The sequence below is a fragment of the Lactuca sativa genome, chromosome 3, assembly GCF_002870075.4.
Source record: "Lactuca sativa cultivar Salinas chromosome 3, Lsat_Salinas_v11, whole genome shotgun sequence".
NCBI lineage: Eukaryota > Viridiplantae > Streptophyta > Magnoliopsida > Asterales > Asteraceae > Lactuca > Lactuca sativa.
Window position 1 is genome coordinate 298,866,343 of NC_056625.2, and position 27,172 is coordinate 298,893,514.

Consider the following 27,172-nt stretch of genomic DNA (forward strand, 5'->3'; position numbering starts at 1 on the left):
TGTATGGTATGTGGTAGTTTGGGGGAGCTCACTAAGCTTCGTGCTTATAGTTTTCAATTTTGGTTTCAGGTACTTCTACTAACAAAGGGAAGAGCTCGGGATGATGGCATCACACACACCACAGCTTCAGCTTTAATCCTGGGAGTTTATTTCAGATGCTATGATATGTTGATACAGTTCTTTTGTCACGACACGTCTTATATAACTTTTTGATATTTGTGACGTACGGTTTCATTATATATTATGGATGATTGTTAGCTTTTAGTACTATTTAAACAAAAAAAATTGGGTCATTTCAAGTTGGTATCAAATCCTTGGCTTGAGGGATTCAGGCGTACTTTCGGGTGTGTCTGAACTCAAACTAAGGAAGTGGTGAAAGATTTTTAAAAGAGAAACGTTTTCAAAAAGAAATTTTGAAAAGAACTTAGAAAAAAAAAAAGAATTTTCTTAAAAAGGGGTGTGGTGCATGCGATCAGCTGAGCTCAAGTAAGTACTCCCAAATTACCAATACAAGCTTATGTTATGTTTAACAGTTTCAGTTTCATTAGAACAGCATGCTAGAACAGGACTGAGGATCTAGGAGGATGCCTTATGTGCCTGCTATATGTGTTTCAGCTTTATAAGAATTGCATGCTAGTATTGAGTAGACAGCAGTAGGATAGCCTGGTTAGTTATGCCTGATAGTATGAGCTTAGCATTGTATGCTAGTGCAGATTAGTCGGAATGATAGCCAGAGAGGTATACGCTTGATTATGTACTCAATGCCCGAATGCTGCTTGCTTTGTGCTTTTAGGAGTTTTAGTTGTCTTTCACTAACTAGTAAACGAATCTGTTAAGTTACATATTGCAAGGGCTAAATAATTTCAGAAGGTTAGGTCTAGCTCTATTTCGCAACTCTCGTTTGAGTCCAACCGTGGCGGAGATTACCGCCAAGTTCAGGGAGAGAGCTCTTTTTGTTCCTCAGTATGCAGCTGACGAGGAAATGATGAAAGCTCGTTATCATGAGATGTTGCGGAGTGATATCCGCCAGTTTGTGAGCCGGTCCAGCTGTAAAACGTTGGATGACATGATTGCTAGGGCTCGTAAGAGAGAGATTGATTTAGAGATGGAGAAGAAGAGGAAGCCAGAGACAGTATCTGGCACAGGGAGTTCGGACAAAAAGCCCAAACTATCAGATCACAGATCTAGAGGTCAGCAGAGCCACGGTCGGTGTGGCAAGTGTGGGAGATTGCACGATGGGGCGTGCAAGGCAGGGAGTCCCGGTTGCTACAAGTGCAGCCGGACCGGGCACATCAGAAGAGATTGTACAGCTACTCCCACCGTTACCACAACATCTGATCTGATTTGCTTCCAATGCAATCAGAGGGGACATAAAAAGTCCCAGTGTCCGAGTTTTCCAGCAACAGCAGCAGGGAAGGTGGCAGCACCTGCCCCTGCAAAATTGAGGATTACAGACGGCCTTCAGGACCAAAGTAAGGCGTCGGTGGCGAAGAGTAGAGCTTTTCAGATGACAACAGAGGAGGCACGAGCGACTCCTAATGTGGTGACGGGTATGTATCTTCCCTTCATCTCTTTATTATTTTAGATCGTTCTTAGTGAACGGCATATTAGCTACAGTCTTGTTTAATTCAGGGGCTACCCAATCGTTCGTTTCGCTTGCGCTTAGCAAGAGGTTTAGCAGAGTTCTGGGGGAGTTGGATTGTCCACTTGAGGTTGAGATAGCTGATGACAGGACCGTCAGGGTCACGAGAGTGCATAAGGGGTGCTCGCTTCGGTTATTTGATGAGCGGTTTTCGGTAGACCTGGTTCCCATTCCCTTGCAAGGGAATAAGGTTATATGGGGCGGTGATTGATTGTGAGCTACAGCTAGTGAGGGTTCGCACCCCCATTAGGGAGAGTTAGTGATTTAGGGCGAGAGGCCACAGCGCGGACCGATTCTTTGTTCAGCAGCGAGAGCGAGATGTTACTTCCAGCAGGGTTGCGTAGGATTCGTCGCCTACGTTTGAGATGCCCGGGAGAAGGTCAAGGCGACAATTGATGATGTACAAGTATTGCGAGACTACCCGGACGTATTCTCGGAGGATTTTCCTGGGATACCTCTGGAGAGACAAGTTGAGTTCAGGATTGATCTGGTTCCTGGTGTGGCTCCGATAGCCAAAGCACTGTATCGGTTGGCTCCTCCATAGATGCAAGAGTTGTCTATGCAGCTGCAGGAGCTGGTAGACAAGGGTTTCATCAGACCAAGTAGTTCACCTTGGGGAGCCCCGATCCTATTTGTGAAGAAGAAGGATGGGTTGCACCGTATGTGCATTGATTACCAGGAGTTGAATAAGGTAACGGTGAAGAACCGTTACCCACTCCCGAGGATAGATGACTTGTTTGATCAGCTTCAGGGAGCATCTTGGTTTTCCAAGATTGATCTGCACTCCGGTTATCATCAGATGTAGGTCAGGGGTGAGGATGTCCAGAAGACAGCTTTTAGGACCCGTTATGGTCATTATGAGTTTATGGTGATGCCGTTTGGGCTTACCAATGCTCCAGCTGCATTCATGGACCTTATGAACCGCGTATGCAGGCCGATGCTGGATCGACCTGTGATAGTGTTCATTGACGATATCTTGGTTTATTCCAAGACTCAAGAGCAGCATGAGGAGCATTTGAGGGAGGTGCTAGAGACCTTGAGGAGGGAGAGACTTTTCGCGAAGTTCTCCAAGTGCGAGTTCTGGTTGCGCGAGGTGCAGTTCCTTGGGAACCTCGTCAACCACAAGGGGATATTGGTGGATCCGGCCAAAATAGAGGTCGTGATGCAGTGGGAGGTCCCGAGGTCTCCATCTGAGATTCGAAGATTCCTAGGGTTGGCAGGGTACTACAGGAGAGTCATCCAGGACTTCTCCAAGATAGTAGTTCCACTTACCCGATTGACGAGGAAGTCGGTGGTGTTTTGCTAGGGGCCTGAGCAGCAGACAGCAATTGAGACCCTTAGACATCGATTGTGCGAGGCACCAATTCTCACCCTACCAGAAGGAATGGATGATTTTGTAGTCTATTATGATGCTTCGATCACAGGGATGGGAGCAGTGTTGATGCAGCGAGAGCATGTGATAGCTTATGCCTCTAGACAGTTGAAGCCTCACAAGGCTAACTATCTGACGCACGATTTAGAGATGGGGGCAGTGGTGTTTGCCCTCAAGATTTGGAGACATTACCTCCATGGGGTCCGCTGTACCATTTACACAGATCACAAGAGTCTGAGGTACCTCATGGACCAGCCAAATTTGAACATGAGGCAGCGTTAATGGTTAGATGTGGTAAAGGACTACGATTGTGAGATCCTTTATCATCCGGGCAAGGCCAACATTGTGGCCGACACCCTGAGCCGCAAGGCGATGGCGGCACCGATCAGAGATATATGTCTGAGGATGACAGTGATTACTCCATCGTTGGAGCAGATTAGAGAAGCACAGGTCAAGGGCCTGAAGGAGGAGAGGTAGAAGTGTGAGAGGATTGTGGGCCGAGTAGCTTCTTTCGAATATGATAGTCGAGGATTATTGACCCTTCATGGGAGATTATGGGTTCCGTATTGGGGAGGAGTACGGCAAGTGTTGATGGATAAGGCCCACAAGTCCCAGTTTTCCATCCATCCAGGGGCGACGAAGATGTATAGAGATCATCGACCCGATTATTGGTGGCCCTACATGAAGCGGGACGTAGTTTAGTACGTAGAGAGATGCCTGACCTGCAGGAAGGTCAACGCAGAACACCAGAGATCCCATGGCAAGATGCAGCCGTTAGACATTCATGTATGGAAATAGGAGGATATCACTATGGATTTCATCACTAAGCTTCCCAGGACCGCACTTGGAGTTGACTCGATTTGGGTCAGAGTGGATCGGCTGACCAAGAGCGCGCATTTCATACCAATTCAGGAAAGCATATCGGCCGAGAAGCTAGCCGATATCTACCTGTGCGAGGTAGTGGCACGGCATGGAGTGCCTGTATCAGTAGTATCAGACCGAGACGTCCATTTTACTTCCATGTTTTGGAAGCGATTCCATGACGAGATGGGGACTCGTCTTCATTTTAGCAACACTTTCCACCCCGAGACTGACGGGCAGAGCGAGAGGACGGTCTAGACTCTCGAGGACATGCTTCAGGCATGTTTCCTAGATGTTGGTGGCATTTGGGATACATATCTTCCTTTGGCAGAATTTTCGTATAACAACAGTTACCACGCTAGTATTGACCGCCCTCCTTTCGAGATGCTCTACGGGAGGAAGTGTAGGACCCTGATTTGTTGGGGCGAGGTCGTTCAGCGAGTTATCGGGAGCACCGAGGTGGTGCTCAAGACCACCGAGTTGATCCAGGAGGTCTGTGGCAGATTGCAGACTGCGCGGAGTCGACAAAAGAGTTACGCCGACAAGAGGAGTTCAGACTTCGAGTTCCAGGTGGGCGATATGGTCCTCCTGAAGGTATCACCCTGGAAGGGTGTTAACAGATTCCGGAAGAGGGGCAAGTTGGGCCCCCGGTTCATTGGTCCTTTTAGGGTTCTGGCCCGGGTGGTCGGGTTGCTTATCGGTTGGATCTTCCTGCGGAGCTTAGCCAGATCCACAACACTTTCCATGTTTCTCAGTTGAGGAAGTGTTTGGTGGACGAGTCAGCAGTTGTATCCTTGGAGAATATTCAAGTTGATAGCAACCTGAATTATATTGAGAGGCCAGCTGCGATCTTAGATCGAAAGACAAAGACCTTGAGGAACAAGGTGGTTCAGTTAGTGAAGGTGCATTGGTAAAACCGGATGGGTTCAGAGTGGACGTGGGAGTCCGAGGGGGAGATGAGGGATCATTATCCAGAGTTATTTTCAGATATATTAGCAGCAACAGCAGACTTCGAGGACGAAGTCTAAGATAAGTGGGGTAGAGTTGTAACGCCCCATTTTCTATTATGTAATTTAATTAAGTATTTTCATTTCTTAAGGGGTTACTCGTCGAGTAGATAAGTGGGATGAGTTTGTAGCCTGACTCGTCGAGTAGAGACAGGATGATCCCGCGAATGGAGTTGGTTACTCGAAGAGTCCATATGCTGGGACACGGCGAGTCCGCCTGTCTGGATGAAGCCCTAATTTTAAGGGTTTGCACCCTATTTATACGCATTAATGCGCCCCAACCTCACCCCCATCACCCTCAGAGCATTTCTTACCAAACCCTAGCCCCTTTAAGAGTGTGTGAGTGATTGTTACCTTGTGAAGGAACTTTTGGAGCAAGTAGAAGAAGGAGAAGGTTGAAGAGTTCAAGGAAGAGGAAGTAGATCCAGAACACACTCATTTGTGGTCATCTTTTCTGGTAATAAAGCCTCCACCTTGCATAATAATCTAGTAGATCTTGTTTTCCCCCAAATTGTTTCTTTTAATCCCATAAACCCCAAATCCTTGGTGATAAAGACTTATGACCGAGTTATACTTCAGATCTGGACCCTCATTGCATTCTAGAAGTGTAAAGCTTCAGTTGTGGTCGTGATTGAGGTCCCTCTTGAGCTTGGAACCCCATCAAGAGCTTAGATTTTGCATTTGAAGCCTTTAAAGCCATGCATGCACGTAAATTTTGCAACTTTACGTGATAAGCATGCCCTAGAAGCTTGGATCTGTGATTTGGAGCCGCTGCATGGCTCAAATCGGGTATGTATGGAAAAGGGACCCAATGGACTCGGGGAGTCTCAAGGTTGACTCGGCGAGTCATATGAAGATATCCGTGGACTCGACGTGTCCGATGAAGATTGCCTTAGACTCGACGAGTTGTTCATACAACTCGGAGAGTCGGATGAGTTTTCTAGATTAAAGTAGAGTTTGAGGGAAATAGCTTCATTCCTTCTTAGTTACACGTGAAGTTAGCAACTTTACGTGTTCAGATGGTCCCAGGAGCTTAGATCTGCGAGTTAGATGCTCTGGAATGGATTAGAATCGATTGTATGGAATCTGCATGATAGGACTCGGCGATTTTTTCTTTGGACTCGACGAGTCGAGTCGCGAGTCCCCCGTCTTTCTTCGATTTGTGAGTTCAGGGTGAATCAGTGAGTGGGAAAGGGACTCGGTGAGTAAAAGTCAGAGTTGGTAATGGAGGGACTCGGCGAGTCTGCGCCTTGACTCGGCGAGTCCGGTCAACTGGAAGTTGACTTTGACCAGGGGTAGAATAGTCATTTTACCCTGAGGGCATTTAAAGGTACCTAATCTGGTGTTTTCGGGATTTGTAGCCGGACAGTTCCGGAGCAGTAGTCAGCCACTTTTGGAGTTAGCATCTCGGCATCCAATAGTTCAAGGTGAGTTTCCTTCTAGTAGGAGCGGGTCTACGGCCACAATGTCAGCCTGTTTAGTTAGTAGTAGTTACGGACCCAGGTCCGATGCAGTAGATAGAGTGCTTGATTTCTTTGTGATTCAAGCATGTTTTGTGTTATGTGTTCCGGACTCCGGTCCGATGCATTATGTAGTATATGTGTTCATGCTAGTTGATATGTTTATGCTATGTTATGATCAGTCAGTTCCGAACTTCGGTCCGATGCAGGGGACAAGGTCCCAGTCAGTTCCAGACTTCGGTCCGATGCAGTCAGTTCCGATCATCGGTCCGATGCAGTTAGTTCCAGACTTCGGTCTGATGCAGTTTTCGGATTTTGGTCCGATGTAGAGGGCAAGGCCCTGGTTAGTTTCCGGACTTCAGTCCGATGCAGTTTCCGGATTTTGGTCCGATGTAGAGGGCAAGGCCCTGGTTAGTTTTCGGACTTCAGTCCGATGCAGTTTCCGAATTTCAGTCCGATGCAGTGGGCATGGCCCAATATGTGCTTATTATGTTATTGTATGGTATGTGGTAGTTTGGGGGAGCTTACTAAGCTTCGTGCTTACAGTTTTCAGTTTTGGTTTCTGGTACTTCTGCTAACAAAGGGAAGAGCTCGGGATGATGGCATCGCACACACCACAGCTTCAGCTTTAATCCTGGGAGTTTATTTCAAATGCTATGATATGTTGATACAGTTCTTTTGTCATGACACATCTATTATAACTTTTTGAGATTTGTGACGTATGGTTTCATTATATATTATGGATGATTGTTAGCTTTTATTACTATTTAAACGATAATTTTTGGGTCGTATTTTAGGTCGTTTCACTTGTGTTCTTTGATTACTTCATTCCTATTTATCTGTTTTGAATCTGTCGATCTAATAGCACAAAAGTCTCATCATATGTATTCTAAATCGCAAGTTCAATCAGCCATTGTCTCCTGCTTGGAAATTTTCCAATTAATTGCTCCTCCATTTAGGGTAAAGACCCAGCCCGGTTGAGAGCATAAATTATCCCTATCAATCTGGAAGAAAGCATCACTATACCCCACTACTCTCAAGTCATCACTCCCACCAAGGGTAAGGACCCAGTCCTTAGTCCTCCGCAGGTACTTCAGAATGTTCTTCACTACAGTCTAGTGAGCCTTGCCAGGGTTCCCTTGATATCTGCTGACCATGCTTAAAGCAAAGGCCACATCACGGCGAGTACAAGTCATAGCATACATGATCGAGCCTACAGCGGAAGCGTATGGTACTCGACTCATCTCAGCTATCTCAACCTTTGTACTCAGGCTCTGAGTCTTACTTAGTTTGGCGTTACTCTGCATGCTGAATCTTTTCGGCATCTTATCCAAGTAAGTACTTTAACTAAGTCCAATTAGTCTATTACTCGTGTCTCTCAATATCTTTATCCCTATGATATAGGCATCTTCTCCAGGGTCCTTCATAGTGAAACACTTCCCAAGCTAGGGCTTAACCTCCTGCAAGGTTGGCATATCATTTCCTATGAGTAGTATGCCATCCACATACAATACTAAAAAGCTACTTATACTCCCACTAGCCTTTACATATACACAGGACTCATCCTCGCTCCTCGAAAAGCCAAACTCTTTGACTTTCTCATCAAAACAACTATTCCATCTGCGAGATGCTTGTTTTAATCTATAGATGGATTTCTCAATCTTACACACTCTATTTGGGTACTGTGCATCAACAAAACCCTCTGGCTGACTCATGTAAACATCCTCAGCCAACTTTCCATTAAGGAAATTGGTTTTGACATCCATTTTCCATTTTTCATAATCATGAAATGCAGCAATGGCTAGCATAACCCTAATAGACTTAATCTTCTCTACTGGTGAGAAGGTCTCATCATAGTAAACTCCCAGAGTTTGAGTAAAACCCTTCACAACCAGTCGCACATTATAAGTGTGTACATTCCCATCCATGTCGGTCTTCTTCTTGAAGATCCATTTGCACCCGACTGTCTTACGACCCAGTACATTGTCAACCAAGTTCCAAACATGATTGTCATACATAGACTGAATCTCGCTATCCATAGCCTCTTTCCATTTGGCAGACTCAGGGCCTACCATGGCTTCCTTGAAGTTGTTAGATTCATCCAAATTTATCAATGTACTATCACTGATAAATGCATCACCTTCTGTAGTAATATGGAAACCATAATAAAAAATCAGGTGTGCTCCTAACTCTTGTGGAACGCCTCAGAGGTACGGACTCATCAATCGGCTCAACAGGAGTTTCCTCCTTGGGTTGATTGCTAGTGTTTGACATTCCTTGACCGCTTGACTCTTGAAGTTCTTCAAGGTCAATTTGCCTCCCACTGTTTCCTTGGCTTATGAATTCTCTCTCACGAAAGACTCTTCTCCTCGCCACGAAGACAACATTGTCACTCGGTCTGTAGAAGAGATAACCAAAGGATTTATGTGGGTAGCCGATGAAAATACACAGGTCACTTTGAGGTTCAAGCTTTTCGTGAGTCTCGCGCCTCACGAAAGCTTCGCAACCCCAAATGTTGATGTGGTCTAAATTGGGAACTTTCCCAGTCCACATCTCATGAGGTGTTTTGGCAACCTTCTTAGTAGGGACTAGATTAAGGATATGGACGGCAATCTCTAAGGCATACCCCTAGAATGAGATTGGTAACGAAGCTCGACTCATCATGGAACGAACCATGTCTAACAAGGTTTGATTGCACCTCTCATCCACACCATTCAGATGTGGTGTCCTAGGATGTGTCAACTATGAAACAATTCCACATTCCTTAAGATAGTCAAGGAACTCGATACTAAGATACTCACCACCTCAATCGGATCGGAGAATCTTTTATCTTCCTGCCTAACTGATTCTCCACTTCTTGCTTAAACTCTTGAATCTTTCAAAGGTTTCTGACTTATGCTTGATTAAGTAGATATAGCCATACCTACTGTAAAAATCAGAAAAGTCACATAGAAGCGGTTAGCATCCCTTGTGGTGGTTTTGAAGGGTCCACACACATCTATGTGTATGAGGTCCAACAAACCTTCACCCCTAGCACAAACACCAGTGAAGGGTGATTTAGTCATTTTTTCAAGTAAACAAGATTCACAACTATCATCTGACCTTAAGTCAAATGACTCCAAGACTCCAGCCTTTTGGAGTTGGCCTATGCGCTTCTTGTCGACATGTCCAAGACGACAATGCCACAAGGATGCCTTATCCAAACTAGTGGAAGAATTGATATGCAATATATTATTTCCTAAGTTGTATACAACCGAAACAGTTTCATATACACCATCCCAAGGTAATGCTTTAAAATAAAAAACACCATTATAAAAAGCATTAATACCACCACATTCATTATCAAATGAAAAAGTAAATCCTTATTTGTACAAACCATGAAAGGAAATAATATTTCTCACCATTTCACAAAAGTAACAGCATTTATTCAAATCTAATATCAACGAACTACTACGCAACACTACTAGAAAACAGCCCTTTAATGACGCGCAAACAATGACACTCGCTGATAGAGGACGCGCATTTGTGCATGCCCTAAAAAACAATGTCAGTTTTGCAAAATTTGAAGGATAGAGGACACGCATTTATGCGTGCCCTAAAATAGTGTCCAACTAAAAAAATAAAAACACGGAGGTCACCTATCATAAAAAAGCGTGTCGTCTAAAACTGTCGCTTTATATTTTTGTTTATGAATGCGCGTTCTCCAATTTTTTAATTGCCAGGGGATAATGAAATCCAAAAAATCAAAAACCCCGCCATGATAGTCTCGTCCTTCTTCTTCTTCGTATGTTGTAAAATCCTCTTCAATCAAAAGAAACCCTAAAAGCATTGTGTGTAAAAGATCGATAATTTCATACTCGAAGTTCCTAAAATCTTCATCGATCAAAAGAAACCCTAAAACCCCGCTTCATACTTGAAGTTCCTGTAAGTGCCTTTGTTATCTTGTTATGTTCTGCAATAATCTAATTCATCAACAATGTTGAGGAGGGGTTATTTCCGTCAGTCGGTACTCTATCCCATCGTTTCCGTAATCTGCCAAACATTGGACTAAGTCCTGTGCATTATTCAACTCAAGATCCATCTGTGTTGGGTTGGAGTGGTCGTAGAGGGGCAAAGATGTCTATGCCCAAGACCGAGAATTAGAAGATCCAAAGTGTGTTACCCAACTTAAACCCTGATCAACATTTCTATGGGTTTCCTTCATCAAAAATGTCTCAAGTCCTTCAACGGAATCAAGGGGTACGCCTGCATAATATAATGTAATGGAAAGAGAGATGCAAAAAAGGAATTACTTGGGTTTACACGGAGATCACTTCTAGAGGTAAAATACTGAAATTCGAAAGAATCAGTGATATCCCGAAAATAATAGTGGCAGATAACGATGTTATTCATACTTTCTTTTCTCAACAATGGATGAATTTCTTGGTTGTATCACTCATATGTTATTCCAAAATTAACATCAAACGAGGAGACAACCATACGGTTTGTACTGATCAGCCATGTGTGAACTTGAAAATTTGTGAAGAGAAACATTTATACATGGTTTGACTCAAAACATTGGGTGAGATCGTTCATAATAGGGACAAAACAGGAATGCGTGTTGTATATCAAAGAGCTTCAGTTCATCAGCATCATTTAGTTTCAAGCGAAGTTGCAAGGAGGTACGAACCTGGAAATCAGGCTAAAGGGGATGTCCTACATGTTAGCTTTTATTACATTAATTCCAATCTCAATACATATGCTATATCCTCTCTACAAGTTTATTCAAATACCCCTATTGATTTATCTTAGGATGTGAGAATATTATGTTGTACACAACATAAAAATGAGGTATGGTTAGCTGGGTTTTGCATTGAATGGAATCAGAGGCTGTTAGTTTTTGAGTATGTGTGCAATGGCCCCCTAGACATTCATTTACAAGTGAACAAGGGAACACACTTAGACTGGTGATCACATTTGATAATAGTAATTGAAACAACATGATTATGGTACTTTCATGAAGATTGCAGGGTGGGGTGGATAGTTCACATAGACATGTAGCAGCTTAAAAACATTCCCTTAATCCAAGATCATGAACCTTTGGGTGCTGACATTGGGCTCTTCATCCTGCTCACTAAACAAGATACATACAATGAGGAAGAGCGAGTCTTTGGAATTTCAGGGTATCAAGCACCAGAATACTTCAATGGAGAACCAATAATAGAAAAACTTGACATATACACTTTTGGATTAGTATTGTTGGAGCTAATCATGTGTATAAGAGCCTGGGAACTACAAGGGGACAAGGCACAAAAATGTTTCTGGACTTAGTGTCATTGATAATGGGTGCTTTTTTGTTGCTTTGATCCTATTCTTACAATTGTTGTTAGACTTAGTGTCAGGGATCCTTTTTTTTGCCTCAAGAGAAGAAAGACGTGAGTAATCCAGCTACTTTCACTCAAGGACATTTTGGTCTTTTCCTGATATCTTTTGTATGTCTATTTCAGCAAGCTAGTACAGCAAAATCAAGATTTTCTGCAAAGGATTACAGTGATCATATGGCACTTGTGCGTGCATATGAAGGATGGAAAGAAGCTGAAAGAGAAGGATCTGCTTATGAATATTGTTGAAGGAATTTTCTTTCTGCTCAAACACTTCAAGCTACACATTCTTTAAGGAATCAGTTTATCCATATTTAGAACGATACTCAATTACTTGAGACTAAGTCAGGGATTAACACTTCAAGCTATACATTCTTTAAGGAATCAGTTTATCCATATTATTTTTTTTACTCTTGCAATGCAGCAGCAGAACACAACTATTTAGCAACATCTGATTCTGCTAAATGATTTGGATCCAAGGTACATTTATATTAGCCTATTTGTCTAAGAAGTTGTTTTAATTAGAAACAATGAAATGATGTGATGTAATTGTGTGGTGTACAATAGCACTGTAGCCGGTGTATCAGCAGGGTATGGAATCATGTGTACATGTGAGGGCTCTCTGTACACATGGGAATTGTCTTCAGGTGCTAAGGTTGTTTATCTCACGCATTACAAAGGTATGTATATTTTTGTTTTATAACCTAATAACTAACTGGAATGTTTCTAAAGCTATAAATATCTTTTTAATGTTGGTGGAATCAGGAGCTACAGTGTCATGTTTGATGGCGGATGATTTAGGCTCTTCTAGTGTATTTGCAGTGACTGTGGGGGTGAAAAATTATTTGGGTCCCAGTGAAAACACACATGGATCAAATGGTGGAAAAATGATTCAGGCTCTTTTTAATGTTGGTGGAATCAGGAGCCACAGTGTCCTGTTTGATGGTGGATGATTCAGGTTCTTCTGGTGTATTTGCAGTGACTGTGGGGGTGAAAAATGATTTGGGTCCTAGTGAAAACACACATGGATCAAATGGTGGAAAAAGGTCTTACACTTTGGTGAGAGGAAGGGGTAGTTCACTATTTAGATGTTATTGGAAAAACACTTTGTTAAATGGTTTACTTTTCGATTTTAGCTTGTTACAAGAATCAGCTTCTACAAGAAAAGACGTCAAAGATGAAGCTTAAAAGTTATTCACATATTTAAGACAAGTACAACATGAGCTAAAAATGAAAACGACTCGGCTTGATGATATGCTGATTTGATATGAAAAACTCGAATCTTGTTTATCTGATACTGGATGTGCTCTTTCGGCCTCAAAAACTTGTCTACAACATGCTGAAGAACTGTGAATGCACTGTCATACCAAAATTATGATTTGAGAAGTCTTTTAGAGGATTTATATCATAAAAAGTCAGAAACCAAAGAGAAACTCAAAGAACAAAAGGAGATTGTTAAATCTTTTGAAAAGGAAATTGATTGTGGAGCTTCTTCGAAACAAGAACAATTCTTATTTTCTTTAGAAGGGATTACAGATGATCTGAAGAGGGTTTCCAGTGAGAGAGACCAGCTATGTGAACAAGTTAATTCTTTAAAAGAAAATCTTGAAATGGTGTACACCATAGTTGATTAAAACGAAGCTACTGCTGTAGAAGCACGCCATGTAACCAAATTTTGTGACACTCATTATATTAGTGTTTGTTTATAATTTATTTATTCTTTACCATTTTCCAGATGTCAGAGGAAAACAAAATATATGTTGAACAAAAGGATGAGGAGATTAAGATTCTAGAAAATTTTGTTGAAGAACTTGACAGTACCATAAACGTATTGGAGAAACGGGTTAGTTTATGTGATTTTGAAATGAAGAAAATTCAAGAACCTGTTGGGTTTTCTTTATTATACTTTTAATATTCCTTTAGGTGAAGGAAATGGAAGATGAGATACAAAGACAACACAAGATAAGATATTCATTTGAAGTGGAACTCCAATCATTAAGTTAAAGACTGTTAACTGTTGAAAGCTTTAGAGACTGCATGGATTCTGATAACAGTAACCTTGACCAATATGAGTATCAAACTTCAAGGTCTGGATAGTATTATCTTCTAAAATCTCAAGGATCCATCACATATAAATTTTCTTATATGATTCATTTCTTATCACATTTTTGGGAATTGTTTTGCAAATGAAGCAATGTAAAGAGTATATATCTGAACTTGTAATCCATGCAGAAGCTCAAGCTTTACAGTATCAGCAGAAGGTACAAAAGCATAGTATTACTTTGTTATGTTGTTTGTGAATGTTATGAATTAACACCAAGCATAACAACATGATACAATTTTTTGAACAGTACAAGTCGTTGGAAGCAATGGTTAGTTTAATGAAGACTGGTCCATCAAAGTCTAGCTCAGAAGCACAGTTATTGGAGAAGAGTGAAAATAGCTTGGTGAAAGGAAGGGTAGTTCACCATTCAAATGTATTGGGAATTTAGTCCAACAGATGAACACGGAGAAGGATCAGGAACTATCATTGGCCAAGGCTCGTCTATATGAGCTAGAATCAATAACATCAAGTTGACAAAAACAAAATGTTCAAATCTGGCCGGGTGGAATAGTCAAAAATGAGCTACCGGTGGAATAGTCAAAAATGGTTTCCTTCTTTTTCTTTTCTCGATGAAGTACATGTTTCTCTTTCTCTCTCAAATATAGCAGTTGCATCAAAACTTTTTGCTGCCATGGATCCAGATCAGGTACTTCCTCTTGACCAGATGTACACTTTTTAATACAATATATAACAAACATTAGGATGAAAGTAGGCAATAAATGTAGAGTTATTAAACATATACTTGTTATTATAGCAATCTATAATTTGACATTTCAAGTTTGACATACAACCCTTTAGTCGTATTGGGACGAACAAAATGATTTATTACAATTATGAGATCAGGAACAATACAACCCTTTAGTCGTATTGCTTATAAGGTACTTCTAAAGTTTGTTTATTGTGTGATTAATAAAAGTTATTTTGTTTTAGCTAATGCTTCAAGCCTTTACCTGCCATCCACGCCCGGTGGACAGCCGCCCATGACACCCAGTTTAACATTTTTACATGGTACACCAGGTGGCAAACCAATGACACGAAGGATGAGGTTATATAGTTAGAGATGTAGTATCATGTTATATAGTTATGGAAAACCTCTTAATAACAATGTACTATTAGATCCCCTTAATATCAATGTATAACAAATTTTTGATAACTTGTTTGACAAGATGTTATTGGATGAAATTGATTGTTTTGGTATATATTTGTTTCCATATTTTTGTATTATGTGTAAATGAGTATCGTAAAGACGTGTCGTAAATGTATATCGTAAATGGTTGTTGATGTTTATCACACGCAAATGTGTGTCATCTTCATTTATGACAAGGGCTTTATTGATACGCAATGCGTGTTCTAAAAGTGCATCGTAAGGTTACGACACGCAAATGCATGTCGTCTTCCTTTATGACAGGGCCTTCCTTGATACGCATTGCGTGTCGTAAATGAGCGTCGTAAATGCGCGTCGTAAATGTGTGTCGTCTCTCGTTATGACAGGGCCTTCCTTGACATGCATTTGCGCGTCGTCTGAGCGTTTTACGACACACATTACACGTCATAAAAGGATGTTTTTCTAGTAGTGCAATAAAGAATAAACTCCAATCTTGGTGACAGGTGAAGCTTTCCTATTATGTGCTCCACATCCTCACTTCTTTTTAGGCCCTACAAATCAGAACAAATGTGAATTCATCACACTGTATCAAGGACCCAAGAATTAGTATGTGGTGAGTTATTAGACAATATAGTGTAAATACCTACATGGGTGGGTTTCACTTTCCCATCCTTAGCATCCTGCAAGTACTTGGGGCAGCTTCGCTTCCAGTACCCTTTTTCCTGACAGTAGAAGCATTGTGCATCCTTCGGGTTGGAAGAGAGAGTGGCAGAACCACCTTTGGTTCCACTCGAAGAGGAGCCATCAAGAGACTTTCCCTTGGTAACCTTCAAAGTGGTCTTCCTCTTTTTTCCTTTACCTTGCCCGATTGCCAGAATAAGGGCGGTGGTAGGAGTGGTAACAACATTCTTACCTTTGAGACTACTTTCAATAGTCCTCAAAAGTTCTCGAAGTTTGCTAAGTGTGACCTCCACCTTGTTCATATGATAGGTCATGCGTAACTGATCATAAAAAGAGGGTAAGGAGTGTAGAATGAGATCTATTGCTAACTCCTCATAAAAGTTCACATTTAACTTTAGCAAACGGTCCACAAATCTTTTCATTTTCTGCAGGTGGCCCGTGATAGACTCTCCATCCTTTAGTTTTGTTGTTATCATGGAGCTGATGATTTCATACCTTTCCTGACGAGCACTCTGATGGTATCTTTCCATCAGGTCCTGGTGCATCTCATAAGGGTAGAAATCTTCATAGGATTTCTGGAGTTCTGCTATCATGTTAGCCAACATGATACAAGATACCTTAGTGGCATCCTTCTCATGGCTAGTGTACTCAGCAATCTCCTCTGGAGTAGCAGACGGCTCATTGATGACCTTAAGCTCCTTGTCGAGGACATATTCCTTGTCCTCATAACGAGTGACCATCCTTATGTTCCTAATCCAATAATTGAAATTAGTTCCATCAAATATGACTCTCCCACAAAGGTTTATGATAGAGAAGGAGCCAGTAGGGTTTCAGCCAGAAGTAGCATTATTGCAAGACATCTAAAAAGGAAGAAAGACAAGTTTAGATTAGATATAGAATCCTTAACAAGACACCCAAATGAAATGTTAAGGCTAGGACCCAACACTATATTTTAGAACTTGAAAGATGGATGTCGTAATACAAGCTACAAAATATTTGAAGGTAGGTAAATGACGATTTACCAATTTCCACCTTGAAAAATGAAATGATTATTAGGTTTTAATTGGATTGAAACTCCTAGATATTTTAAGATTCATTGAACAATTCAATGGCATGTTTAAATCTCGATTATGCCCTTCAAGTTTGTGACTGGGATACCGCGGATCACAAACAAGGTGTGAATAACCATGCAAATTAACTTGATACTCTTAATTTTATCACCTAATCGATGTGCCGGTTAACCACACACGCTCCACCGATCTATGATAAACCTTAAGACACCCTTATTAAGTCCAAGTTAGTGTGTCGATTAACCACACATGCTCCGCTAACGACTTTTGCAAGGTGCAAAGTGTAATTTCATGGGTTAGCATCAATTTCACATTTTCCTAAAGTAACTAAGATTGGGAATTTATAAAAGGTTTAGTTACTTTATATTTAACATTATACTTTTAATGAGAATTGTAGTCTTTGTCCTACCCGTTCGGCTAACAATCCTCCACTAGTCAAGGAAGCGGTGGGCGAGAGTGGACACCCATTAAGCTGTTATTTTATAGATAACAACCTTATACCCCCTTATAGACCGGCTTCGTGAATGAGGCCTTCTGACGGTAAGACTGACTTGATCTTATATATATATATATATATATATATATATATATATATATATATATATATATATATATATATATATATATATATATATATATATATATTATTAACTTATAATACAATGAAGTATAAGGGTTGAATTTTAAACTTTTAAAATTCTAGGGATTGGAATTAAATTTTTCTAAAGTGACTTTACAAATTCCAAAACTTGAGGGAAAATTTTGAAACTATTCAAAACCTTTCATTTCTATAACTTATGAGTTTTAATGATTTTAATGAAAAAAATTCTTGGAATTCCATAACTTGAGGACAATTATGGAGTCCATTAAAATGCATTTAGATCAGCAATATAAAAACGGTTTAGGGTAATGATCCTAGTCTAATTCCAGCAATAAAACTCGAAATTATGCACTCAGGGCCTTCTACTCGTCGAGTGCATGAACCTACTCAACGAGTAGGATGAGTTTTCACATTAACTCATCGAGTGGCCCCATGGACTCAGTGAATTCACATAATAGGGAGCAGAAAATCGATCTTTTAGCAATTTGCATCAAGTATAACTGAAAACAGGCATTGGCTCTGATACCACTGATGGGTTTTGAGTATTATAACACTCCTATGGTGTTCATGCAACCCTAGAAACCTTGGATCTATGTTTTCTCTATTATACAGGCAAACTTTCTTTTTCCCAAGGTTTCATCATAACTAGCATATGATTGGGGTATATGTAATATAAAAACTAGTATAATGACATACCTTTCTTGTAGCTTGGATTCCTTAAGACTTTATGAGCCTAGCACCCCAAATGTGATGCCTCAGATGCTTCACACAACACCACCAATAATTTGAATAACTTGAGAGAAGATTATTATGCACCAAAATCGGCTAGCCCTCACTAGTATCTCTTAAGTGCCAATTTTACAAGTATGAGGCTCCTTTATATAGTGTGCATATTAGGGTTACACCATGTAACTCATTCCTTTCCATATTCCTCATGATCCATGGGTTTTAACCTCCATGGAGTATCCATGGGTAACCACATGGGTTTAGCCCATTATAAAGAACTATGGATCATAAGCCCATTATATAAGAACGAATGATTTACCAAATCAATCCTCATTTATTTAATTAGTCTCTTTTGATCACAAAATTAAATTCAAACTAATTCATGATCAATACTAATTAAATAACTCATATTAATATATTAGAACTTATAATATATTAATAAACCATAAGTATCCTCTTCTCACAAAAGTCTATCCAAATTGTTCTAATGTCATGCAATCCAAATGGACCATGCCAAATCGGGTCAAGTACATACCAAATATAGTTATGGGCTTAGACACCTTATCCAACACTACCATGATCCCTCGGTTCCTTAGTTAAGGAGACTTCACCCTCATTATCACATAAAATCTCCATAGGCTCCTTTATGGAAGGTACAACTCCAAGGTCTCCGATGAAGTTCTTTAGCCATATTGCCTCCTTCGACACTTCGCTCGCTGCTATGTACTCTGATTCACACGTTGAATCAGCTACGGTCTCCTGTTTGGAATTTTTCCAAGTCATTGCTCCTCCATTTAGGGTAAACACCCAACCCTGAGGTTAAGAACCCAGTCCTTAGTCCTCCGCATGTACTTAAGAATGTTATGTACCGCAGTCCAATGAGTTCTACCAGGGTTCCCTTGATATCTACTGACCATGCTCAAAACGAAGGCCACATCAAAGAGATTACATGTCATAGCATACATGATTGAGCCAACTATGGAAGCATATGGTACTCGGCTCATCTCTGTTATCTCTGTATTTGAACTCGGACTCTGAGTCTTACTCAGTTTGGTATTACCTTGGATTCGTAATTCCCCTTTCTCTGGAATTAGCCATGCTAAAACATTTCAACACTTTATCCAAGTAAGTAATTTGACTAAGTCCTATTAGTCTTTACTCCTATTTCTCAATATCCTTATCCCTAGAATATAAGCACCTTCTCCGAGGTCCTTCATAGTGAAGCACTTCCCAAGCCAGGACTTAACCTCCTGCAAGGTTGGATGTCGTTTCCTATGAGCAGTATGTCATCCACATACAAAATGAGAAAGCTAAATATACTCTTACTGGCTTTGACATATACACAGAACTCATCCTCGCTTCTCGAAAAACCAAACTCTTTAACTTTCTCATCGAAAATAAAGATTCTATCTGCGAGACGCTTGTTTTAATCCATAGATGGATTTCTCAAGCTTACACACTCTATTAGGGTGCTTCGCATCGACAAAACCCTCTGGCTAACTCATGTAAACATCTTCAGCCAACTTCCCATTTAGGAAAGCAGTTTTGACATCCATCTGCCATATTTCATAATCATGAAACGCAGCTATGGCTAGCATGACCCTTATAGATTTAATATTCGCTACTGGTGAGAAGGTCTCATCATAGTCAACTCCAGGAGTTTGAGAAAATCCCTTTGCAACCAATTGTGCCTTATATGTGTGTACTTTCCCATCCATGTCGGTCTTCTTCTTGAAGATCCATTTACACCTGATCGTCTTACGACCTGGCACATTGTCAACCAAGTTCCAAACATGATTATCATACATGGATTGAATCTCACTGTTCATTGCCTCTTTCCATTTCGCAGACTTTGGGCCTGCCACAGCTTCCTTGTAGTTGTTAGGTTCATCCAAATTTATTAGTGTACTATAACTAATAAACGTATCACCCTCAGCAGTTATATGCAAACCATAAAACTAGGTGGAATGCTAACTCTAATAGAACGTATCAGAGGTAAGGACTCCTCAATTGGTTCAACAGGAGTTTCCTCCTCGGGTTGAGTGCCAGTATTAGAAGTTTCTTCATCACTTGATTCTTGAAGCTCTTCAAGATCAATTTGCCTCCCACTGTCCTCTTGGCATATGAGTTCTCTCTCTCAGAAAACCCATCTCCTCGCAATGAAGACAACATTGTTACTTGGTCTATAGAAGAGATATCCAAAGGACTTCTGCGGGAAACCGATGAAAATACATCACTCACTATGAGGTTCAATCTTGTCATGAGTCTCTCGTCTTACGAAAGCCTCACAACCCAAACCTTGATATGTGCCAATGAGGGAACCTTCCCTGTCTACATCTCGTGAGGTGTTTTGGCAACCTTCTTAGTTGGGACTAGATTAAGGATATGGGCGGCAGTCTCTAAGGCATACCCCCAAAATGAGATAGGTAACGAAGCTCGAGTCATCATGGAACTAACTAAGTCCAACAAGGTTCGATTGCTCCTCTCAGTTACACCATTCAATTGTGGTGTCCTAGGTGGCATCAATTGCGAAATAATTCCACATTTCTTGAGATAGTCGTGGAACTCGATACTAAGATACTCACCACCTCGATCGGATCGGAGCATCTTTATCTTCCTGCCCAGCTGATTCTCCACTTATTGTTTAAACTCTTTGAGCTATTCAAAAGTTTCTGACTTGTGCTTGACTAAGTAAATACACCCATATCTTCTATAATCATCGGTAAAAGTCATATAGAAGCGGTTTGCATCCCTTGTGGTGGATCTAAAGGGCCCACATACATTCGTATGTATGAGATCCAATAAACCCTCACCCCTTTCACAAGTACCAGTTAAGGGTGACTTGGTCATCTTTCCAAGCGAACAAGATTCGCACGTGTCATTGGACCTAAGATCAAATGACTCCAAGACTCCATCCTTCTGGAGTTGGGCTATGCGTTTCTTATTGACATGTCCAAGACGACAGTGCCACAAGTATGATTTGTCCAAACCATTAGACGAATTGATATGCGGCACATTATTTCCTAAGTTGTCTACAACCATCACAGTTTCATATATACCATTACAAGGCAACGCTTCAAAATAGAAAGTACCATTCAAGAAAGCATTAATAGAACCAATTTCATTATTAAATGAAAATCTAAAACCTTTTTTATACAACACATGAAAAGAAATAATGTTTCATGTCATTTCTGACGAATAGCAACAATTATTCAACTCTAAACCTAACCCACTACTAAGCACTAAAGAATAAACTCTAATTTTGGTGACAGGCGATGCTTTCCTATTCCCTATGATCAAGTTTATCTTCCCATGCTTCACATCCCTACTTCTTCTTAGACCTTGCAAATCATAACAAATGTGAAAACCACACGTTGTATCAAGAACTCAGGAAATAACATGTGATGAGTTGTTAGATTGAATAGTGTAAATACCTGCGAAGGTGGGCTTTATCTTCCCATCCTTGATGTCTTGTAGATATTTCGGCCAACTTCATTTCCAATGCCCTTTGTCGTGACAGTGGAAGCACTCGGCATCCTTCGGATAGAAGAAGGAGCAGCAGAACCACCTTTGGTCCCACTTGAAGAGGATCCATCATGTGAATTTCCCTTGTGGCTCTTAGAAGGAGCCTTCCTCTTCTTCCCTTTCCCTTGTCCAAATACCAAGACAGGGGCAACAGCGGTAGGAGTATATGCAACAGACTTGCCTTTCAAACTACTCTCAGCAGTTCACAGAAGGCCTTGGAGCTTGCTTAGAGTGACCTCCTCCTTGTTCATATGATAGGTCATACGAAAATGATCATAACATGGAGGCAAAGAGTGTAGAATGATATCTATGGTCAGCTCTTCGTCAAAGTTAACATTAAGCTTCAGCAAGCGGTCCACAAATCTCTGCATTTTCTGTAAGTGGGCGGTGATGTACTCTCCATCCTTCATCTTGGTGGTGATCATGGAAGCGATGATCTCATACATTTCCTGCCTCTCACTTTGATGGTACCTTTCCATCGAATCTTGGTGCATCTCATAAGGATAGTAGTCCTCGTAGGACTTTTGGAGTTTGGTGGTCATGGTTGCGAGCATGATACACAACACCTTTGTCGCGTCCCTCTCATGAGAATCATATTGAGGGATTTGCGTGGGAGTAGCAGTGTTATGATCAATCTCCTTAATCTCTTTGTCAAGAATATACTCCATGTCCTCATGGCAGGTGATCATGCTGATGTTGCGAATCCAATCATTAAAATTGGATCCATCAAACATAACCCTCCCACACAAGTTCATGAGTGAGAAAGAGCCAGAAGCGTGGTTGTTCGAGGTAGACATCTAAAGAAGAAAAGAGACAAATTTTAGATTAGATAATAATCCCCAATTTAACACCCAAATGAAAATTAGGGCTAGGACCCAACACAATATTTCATAATTCGGAAGAGGGATGTCGTAATCCAATTACCAAGTATTTAAAGTTAGGTAAATGACAATTTACCAATTTCCACCATGAAAAACGAACAGAATATTAAGTTTTAAATGAATTTGAAATTCCTAGATTCTTTTGAGATTCATTAAACTTTTCAATGGCATGTTTAAATCTCGATTATGCCCTTTAAGTTTTTGACTGGGATATCGAGGATCACAAACAAGGTGTGAATAACCATGCAAATGTGCTTGGTACTCTCAATGTCATTTATCAGTTAATCAATGTGTCGGTTAACCACACACGCTCCATTAATCTATGATAAACATCAAGCTACCCATTGCCACCCTTGCTAATCCCACATTAGTGTGCCGATTAACCACACACGCTTCACTAACGACTTGGCAAGGTGCAAAGTTCAATTTCATGGAATAGCATCATTTTCAAATTTTTCCTAAAGTAACTAAGATTGGGTATTTATGAAAACATTTAGTTACTTTATAAATCATTATACTTATTAATGAGGAATTAATGTCCTATCCTACCCGTTCGGCTAACGGCCCTCTACCAATCAAGGAAGCGGAGGGTGAGAGTGGACACCCATTCAACCGCCATTTTATAGTCAGTTTCCTTATACCCCCCTTATAGATCGGCTTCGTGAATGAGGCCTACTAATGGTAAGGCTGACTCATCTTATACGTATATATAATAACTAATCCTTTAATATTATAATATTATAAGGGTTGAATTTTAAACTTTCAAAACTCTAGGGTTTAGAATTTAAATCTTTAAAATTAAAACCTTCTAATTAAAATTTAAATTCCAAAATTAAGGGAAAGTTTTGAAACTTTTCAAAACCTTCTAGATCAAATTAAAATAATTTAATTAATCAATAATTTGTCATTATCTAAATTTGACCTAATTCAATTAATGACAAGATAATTAACATCAAATAATACAAATAATTTTCTTAATCATATAAACAAATAATTATCTTATAGATTGGCAATTATCTTCTAATTGGATTAAGATATGCATTACCATAACAGATAACAACGAATTTTTTATTATAAAAAAATTATGGTAATCATCTAAATCCAAACTTAGCCAAAATCCCGAAAAATTTCAGTCTGACCCACCATCATTTCGTGGCAAGATATGTCACGTCGTGGTCACCAGGCAGACGCAAAATTGAAAATCTTTTTACTTTGAACAATTAAGCATAGCATCAAATAAAATAGAAAAACAACCTAGGCTTTGATATCACTATTGGTTTTTAAGTATAACATCAATCCTATGGTGTAAATTCAACCCTAAAGCTTTGGATCTAGTTTTTCTCTAATTGTACATGCAATAATCATCCAAAGGCATACCTCTTATCTAGTATGCTTATTTCGTAATTGACATAATAAACAAGTTAGAATGATACCTTTCTTTGTAGCTTGAAGATCTTCAATCTTTGAGAGCTGTAGTATCACAAGTGTAATACCTCTAATTGATCACAAACACCAAGAGAAAGTTTGAGGAATATGAGAGAGAGGAGGAGGGATACTAATTTTCGGCTGGAACTCTACTTAGGGTTTCTAGTAGCCAAAAATATGCTGCCCCAAGGGTTCCTTATATAGCTGAGGTATTAGGGTTTTAGTCAAATACCTAATCTAGTTGCTTAAGCCCTAAGCAACCCATAGGATCCTTCCATAACACCTTATGAACAAATTCTATGTGGGCTACCAGAAGAATTTCTTCCATCCCTTAACTTAAGGATCCACAACCCATTTTGCAACTATCGTATAATTACAATATCAGTCCCCTTTATTTAATTAATATCTTTTTTACCACAAAATTAATTCTAAATTAATTCTTTATCAATACCAATTAAATAATATGAATTCTCTTTTAATATATTATTCACATAATATATTAATAAATCATAATCAACCTCTTTCTCCATAATTCATCCAGTCAAGTTGCTTTGGTGAAGGAAACCCAAAAGGACCATGCTACTATCAGGTCAAGTACATACCAAATATATTTATGGGTTTAGACACCTAATCCGACAAGGGTTAGCTCTATTTCGCAACTCTCATTTGAGTCTAAACATTGTAGGGTAGAACCTCTCATTCAAAGAATTATCTGGTCTTAGTGAGATGTAATGGTATTCGTGAGCTAGTTAGGGAGAGATAGAAAGGATTCTTATGCAGCTGATGGCGGATAGTGGATCGGAGATTACCCTAGGGCAAGCCTAGGATAAGTATAGCGTAGAGAGCAGTAGTAGTGAAAGGGACTTGGTGAGGTCAAATCAATTCTTCAGGAAAGTACGGATAGATATGGAAGGTAGTATAGGCCTGTACTACTGAAATCAGGGGATCCGTACTCAAGTTAAGGAGAGCTAAGAATAAACTAGGGAACTTGTAGTAAGTATGGAGTCTCTCAATATTATGTACGACTCTGACGATTATGTGGTTCGTTTCAGAATGGTGATGACATGTCACGAAGTAGGAGGTTCAGGGTCTGGGTCAGGTTCGGGTATAGGTTTCGAGCCAGTTGATGACGGATTGCGCGAGTTCATCGCATTTGAGATTACGAAAGGCATCCTTGAGATGAACCCAGTGATTTTTAGGTCGATCAATGAGGGTATCATTGAGATGATGGAGGATCGCCTTTGGGAATTTAGGAGTGACATGGCACCTGGCTAGTCAGAGACTCGCACGCTCTCCTTCAAGGATTTCAGGGGATGCAGTGCGCCAGACTTCAACGGGGTGAAGGAACCCATTCTGGCGAGACGATGGATCATAGACATTGAGTCTGCGCAGATGACGAGCTTCTGCCCTGAGGGGTCGAAGGTCAGATTTGCTGATGGTTGTTTGAGAGAGAGGGATAGAGACTGGTGGGAGGCAGTCAGTGATACTTTCGGAATCCCAGTCATTGAGGCTATGACCTAGTCGGACTTTGTGACCAGATTTCGAGCTGAGTTTGCGCCAACTGTGGAGATTTAGCAGCTAGCCAAGGAGTTTCTGGATATGAGACAGACGACTGAGTCAATGGCAGAGATTACCGCCAAGTTCAAGGAGAGTGCCTTGCTGGTGCCTCGGTATGTGGGTGATGAGGAGATGAAAAAACTTGGTACCATGATATGTTGAGAGCTAACATTCAGAAATATGTCAGCTACTCGGCATGCCCGACTTTGGATGACATGATAGCGAGGGCGAGGGAGATGGAGATTGATATAGAGCACATTAGGAAGAGAAAACGAAGATTGGGTTGACAACGGGGTTTCAGGGAAGAACCCCAAGGGATTCGACTCTAGGTTGAAGGGCCAGCAGGGTTGGAGCCGCTATGCGAAATGCGGAAAGTCGCATGAGGGAGTATGCAGATTAGGGGGATCGGGCTACTATAAGTGCGGCAAGCATGGTCACTTTGGCAGGGATTGTACTGCCCCTACCCCCACCCTTCAGACATCAGACCTGATCTGCTTTCACTGCAATCAACAGGGCCATAAAAAGGCCAATTGCCCGAGATTGACATCAAGAGCGCCAGTGACAACGCAAGCTACAGCAACCCTGCAAATCACGGATAGCCAACAGGGCAAGACAGATGCTCCAGTGGTGAGGAGCCGAGCATTCCAGTTGACGGTCGCGGAGGCGTGTGCCACATCGGACATGGTGACGGGTATGTTTTCTTCTCCCTAACTCTTATTACATGTCGGTTTTGATATTTATATTTTATATGTTTTGTTTAGGATCGTTCCATGTGAACGGCATCCCGATACAGGTATTATTTGACTCAGGGGCTACCCGATCATTCAAATCTCTTACACTCAGCAAGAGGTTTGTTGAGTCTTCAGGCTTGTTGGATTGTCCTCTAGAGGTCGAGATTGTGGATGACTGATCCATCCAGACATCTGAGGTTTACAATGATTTTTTTTCGAGGATGTACGACGAGCGTTACCTCATGGATTTGGTTCCCATTCCTTTGTGTGGGAACAAGATCATCATAGGCATGGATTGGTTGAGCCCTAATAGGGAGGTGATCAACTGTGAGCAGCAGTTGGTACGTGTCATGACCCCAAGTGGGGGAGAGTTATTGATTAAGGGAGAGAGGCCACAAAATGGGCCAACTTTGTGTTCAGCAATGAGGGTTAGGCGCTACCTTCAGCAAGGTTGCGCAGGTTATGTCTCCTACATTATGGATAACAGGTAGGTGGGTAAGGCGGTCGTGAGCGATGTGCCAAATGTGTGATAGTATCCGGATGTATTCCCGGAGGAGTTTCCAGGGATACCTCCAGAGAGAAGGGTGAAGTCCAGGGTTGACCTAGTCCCGGGTGCAGCTCTGATAGCCAAGGCCCCCTATCAGTTTGCTCCTCCCGAGATGCATGAGTTGTCTACACAACTGCAGGAGCTGGTAGACAAGGGATTTATCAGGCCGAGTAGTTCGCCTTATGGAGCCCCGATTCTGTTTGTGAAGAAAAAGGACGGGTCACATTGGATGTGTATAGACCACCTAGAGTTGAATAAGGTAACGGTGAAGAGCCGTTACCCACTCCCGAGGATTGACGATCTCTTCGACCAGCTTTAGGGGGCATCTTGGTTTTCCAAGATCGATTTGTGTTCAGGCTATCACCAGATGAAAGTCAGAGATGAAGATGTATAGAAGACTGCTTTCCGGACTCGCTATGGCCCTTACGAGTTCATGGTGATGCCCTTTGGGCTCACCAATGCCCCCTCCGTGTTCATGGACCTCATGAACCACATATGCAGACTGATGCTGGATCGG